A 5343-nucleotide genomic window follows, 5' to 3' on the forward strand; every position below is an offset into this window, starting at 1 on the left:
AGACTTTCTGCCTTAACTGTCCTTGCATTTAACAGCCTGAGGAAGACATCCTGCTGCACTAAACATCTTCTAATACAACAGATCTCTAATCCATATCTATCTAACTAAGAAATTACCTAACAAACTCTATTCGGGATTTTACAGGGAGCCAGTGGCGGCTGTCCCTGGTAGGCTAGTGGTTAAGGCGCAGCGCTCTCGCCGCTGCGTCCTGGGTTCGAATCGGGGTTGCGACATGTGAGTCGTCAGTGTGATGATTCACTGTGGCTACCCCCAAAAGGGAAAAACCAAAAATGACTTTCTTTCAGGGAGCCAATGAAGAGAAGCTAATATAGGAGAAATATCATCTCTCTTGCTAGTTCCTGTCAGTACTCTGGCTGCAGCATTTTGGATTAACTGGAGGCTTTTTAGGGAATTATTGGGACATCCTGATAGTAAAGAGTTACAGTAGTCCAGCCTGGAAGCAACAAATGCATGGACCAGTTTTTCAGCATCACTTTGAGACAGGATGCTCCTGATTTTTGTGATACTGCGCAGGTGAAAGAAGGCAGTTCTAGAGACTTGGTTTATGTGTGATTTAAAGAACATATCCTGGTCAAAAATGACTCCAAGGTTCCTCACAGCAGTAATGGAGGCCAGGGCTTTGTCATCTAGAGTAACTATGTATATGGTTAGACAACCGATGTCTAAGATTTTCTGACCCATGTACAATAACTTCAGTTTTGACAAGTAAAAATTACAAGTCATCCAAGTATTTATGTCTTTAAGACATGCTTGAAGTTTGACCAACTGATCTGATTCATCTGGGTTCATATATAAATATAACTGAGTATCATCTGCATAGCAATGGAAATTTATGCCATGTGTCCTGATAATATTGCCTAAAGGAAGCATGTATAAAGTGAAGAGAACTGGACCTAACACAGAGCTCTGTGGAACACTGTGACTACTTTCAGTCTGCATGGAAGATTCATCATTAATATGAACAAATTGGAATCTTTCCGATTTGTACGATTTGAACTGACTTAGTGCAGTTCCTTTAATCCCACTAACATGTTCAAGTCTCTGCAGTAAGATGCTGTGATCAATGGTGTCAAAAGCAGCACTGAGATCTAAGAGGACAAGTATGGAGACAAGTCCTGTGTCCGAGGCTAGGAGAAGATCATTGGTGACTTTCACCAATGCAGTTTCTGTACTATGATGGACTCTAAACCCTGACTGAAAATCCTCAAAGAAATCATTCTTGTGCAAGTGGTCACATAACTGCTTTGCAACAGCTTTTTCAAGGATTTTGGAAATAAATGGGAGATTGGATATTGGTCTATAATTAGCTAGGACACCTGGGTCAAGAGTAGGCTTTTTGAGTAGAGGTTTAATTACTGCAACTTTAAAAGCCTGTGGAACATAACCTGTTAATAGAGAGAGGTTAATCAGATCTAGTATGGATGTGTTGATTAGGGGAAAGACGTCTTTGAGCAGCCTGGTCGGGATGGGGTCCAGGAGACATGTTGATGATTTAGATGAAGCAATTGTTGAGGTCAACTCAGAGAGATCTATAGGGGAGAAGTAGTCAAAGTATAAATGAGGTCTTACAGATGTTTCTAAAACCATTGTAGTAGATGGCACATCTGCGAGAGCTGTGAGAGTGGTCCAACCAATTTTTCGTGATGTCATTGCTGCTGACATCTAAGGGAATAATATGCTCAACACTGTGGCTCTTTGTCAGCCTGGCTACAGTGCTGAAAAGAAACCTGGGGTTGATCTTATTTTCCTCAATCAGTGATGAATAATATGTGGTTCTGGCACTATGAAGGGCTTTCTTATATGTTATAAAACTATTATTCCAGGCTAAGAAAAACTCTGACCTAGTGGAGCGCCACCTCCTTTCCAGTTTTTGTGACACCTGCTTTAGGGAGCAGAGCTGCAAGCTGTACCACTAAATGGTAAATGGACTGTAGCACATATTTCACAGTGTGTTACACTCGCCAAAGCGCTTTACAGGAGATCATACACATTCACCCATACAGATGACGAGAGGCTGCCGCACACTGGCGCCAGTCGAACCACCGGGAGCAATTTGGGGTTCAGCGTCTTGCTCAAGGACACTTAGGCATGCGGGGAGACCAGGAGTCAAACCACCAACTTGCTGGTCAGAAGACGACTGCCCTACCTCGTAAGCCACAGCCACCCCGCTGGACTAGACTCTGTTTCACTTCCTTCTTTTTCAGAGAGGAAACAGTATCAAGTGTTGTAGGCAGGGAGGCTGCAGTACTATCAACAAGATTATCAACTAGTGTGGAAGTAAGGTTAAGGTGGCCGCCCTACATTATGTTGGCACATGGCACTGAAGTAAATAATGATGAAATTATTTCCTTAAATTTGTTAACAGCATAGTCAGATAGACATCTACTGTAGTGGAATTGTTTCCCACATAGAGTATAACCCATTAATGTAAACTCAAAATTTATTAGAAAATGGCCAGACAGAAGAGGGTTATGGGGAAAAACTATTAAGTGTTCAGTTTCGATGCCATATGTCAGAACAAGATCAAGGGTGTGATTAAAACAGTGAGTGGGTTTATTTACAGTTTGGGAAAAGCCGTTTGAGTCTAATAATGAATTGGATGTACTGCTGAGGCTGTCATTGTCAGCATCTACAGGGATAATAAAGTCGCCTACTAGGATCTGTACTAAGAACTAAATCAGACAAACTCTGAGCATTCACTTAAAAACTCTGAATAAGGAGCAGGTGGACGGTATACAATAACAAATAGAACTGGCTTTGAAGTTTTCCAGTTTGGGTGTGAGAGACTCAGAGTGAGGCTTTCAAATGAGTTATAACTATGTTTAGGTCTAGGGTTGATTAATAGGCTTGAGTCAAAGATCGCTGCCACGCCACCACCTCGGCCTGTGTTTCGAGGGATGTGACAGTTACTGTGACTAGGTGTACATTTGATTGTCTTGTTAGTTTGTTCTATAAGAGGAGTAATTAGGTTGCAACCCTGCATCCTGGACTCAACTCTGGGTTGTCATAATTTAGGTTGTAAAATAAACTCATCCAGATTTCTACATATGAGAGCCACACCATCCAATGTGGGATGGATGCTGTCTCTGCTAATCAGACAAGGCTTTCCACAAAATGTTTTTCCAGTTATCTATGAAGCCTACATCATTTTCTGGTCACCACCTAGACAGCCAGCGGTTGAATCCCGACATGTAGCTAAACATGTCATCACTGGTCACATTGGGTAGGGGTCCAGAGAAAACTATGGAGTCCGACATTGTTTTAGTGAAGTTACACACCGACTCAACATTAATTTTAGTGACCTCCGGCTGGCGAAGTCAGGAGTCATTAGCGCCAACATGAATAACAACCTCATTGTATTTACTCTTATCCTTAGTCAGCAGCTTCAAATAGAATTCGATGTTGTCTGCTCTGGCCCCAGAAATACATTTGACTATGGCTGCCAGTATCTCTAGCTTCAAGTCAAGTCAAAGTGTTTATTTGTCATATGCACAGTTAGGAAACGTGTTTCCCTGTACAATGAAATTCTTACTTTGCCATCCACATGAATGGCACAAAATACAAATGAAATATAAAGCAGATAAATAAATAACACAAAATCTGAGGCACTTTATGCAGTAAATGCAGCACGTTTCTATGTATGGAGTCACCAATTACCACAGTTGTTTTCTCGGTGTGTCGCTGAGCGGGGAAAATCAAGCTAGCTTGGGATAAGCTACATCTAGGAGGCTCTGTACCGGCTACATGGGCCTGGCTAGCTGGGCTGTTCTCCATGGCGTGGAGCTGTGCTTCCAAATCGTCTTGCCTCCATTGCTGCTAGAGTGTGACATTTACTACAAGTAGCATTATCGCTAAAAGAGGCAGAGGAATAACTGCACATGCAACACTCTGAGCACGAGAAAGAAGAAGAGGAAGAAGGGGAAGCCATTGCTTTCAATTAGGCTACTAGCTTAGCTAGCTTCTAAGCTAGCTGACCTAAAGTAGTAAGTTAAATTTGGTAATTAGCAAGAACTTCTGTAGCACAGAAGTAATGCAAGGATATGTTGTCAACTCAAAAAAATGCAAATAACCCTAGAACTCTAGATCATAAACAATCTGGTAGCAGGCACAATACGGTGCAGACACAGGAAACGGGGTGAGTACGCTTACCGCAGGAACAGGAAACAAAAGCCCTCAGCGAGTCCTCTAACAATCAAATACTACTGTATATATTGCAGACACTTCTTAAAGAAACACATACTTGTGTGTGTATGTGTAACCGGTCGCCTTTGGGTCTCTAAACTGTCCTCTTAGTCCCCCGCCTGTCCCTCTGGTGACTGGCCGTGCTGCGTTGTGTTAGCTTTGGGACACATGGACCGACACACTTGCTATTCACGGGGCCCTTTATTGCTGGTCATAGAAGAAAAATACATACAACAGTTAGCCTCCAGTGAGTGCTCAGCTCGCTCCTAAACAAAAACACACAACAAGTTTACCCATGCGACCCAGGGTGGGCGATAAAAGTAAAATAGTCGCAAATTGATGGAGCGCTCACCTCTTTCCACTTGACACCGTGCAGGAAAGAGAGCGGGAGATGTGCGCGACCCCTATTTATACCCGGCTACCAACGAAGAAAAGCATGGCTCAGTTGCGAGTCCTAGTGGAGTGGAGGCTTCCCTGACCAGGCATGTGAACTAACTTACACATGAACCAAAACATTTTGTGTAATGATTACATCCTGGTTACATTCTGGGTACATATTACATCCTGATTACATTTTGAGTAATTATTATACCCCGGTTACATATGCTCTGCTGCTTCTTAGGAAGACAAGAGGGCAGTGCCATTCCATTAAACCCCAGCTCGGATATTGGACAAAAGTTACAGTCCAGTGCAATCAATCGGCAATACTGTACTATATATACTGCACATTTAGCACATGTCATGCAGAGAAAAAGAGACAAGTTGCCTGATATCAACAACAGCCACAGCAGCTGCCTGCCATCATAATGCCAGCTGTGTGCAGAAAAAAGAAATAGGAAACAGAAGGCAGGCAAGGTGTGCAATAGATGCGCATCATGCATATGATGTCATTGTATCCGTAGTCACCAGGGTCATTTCCCTTGTGGGTGGCAAACACAACAGTCAGCATGTGCTACCTTGCATTCAGTTGAAGAAAACTGCTAAAAATGATTGTTTTGCTGAAAGCTTAAAAGAAGAGAAGCAGCGTCAGATGATACTTTTCAAAGGGTTGTATAATATACAGTAAAATTACCAAGCATAATTTTCTGAGTGAGACATCTAATAACAAAGAACTATTTTAGAAAATTGTGCAGACTACCA

The sequence above is a fragment of the Monopterus albus genome, unplaced genomic scaffold, assembly GCF_001952655.1.
Source record: "Monopterus albus unplaced genomic scaffold, M_albus_1.0 scaffold17.1, whole genome shotgun sequence".
In the NCBI taxonomy this organism is placed as follows: Eukaryota; Metazoa; Chordata; class Actinopteri; order Synbranchiformes; family Synbranchidae; genus Monopterus; species Monopterus albus.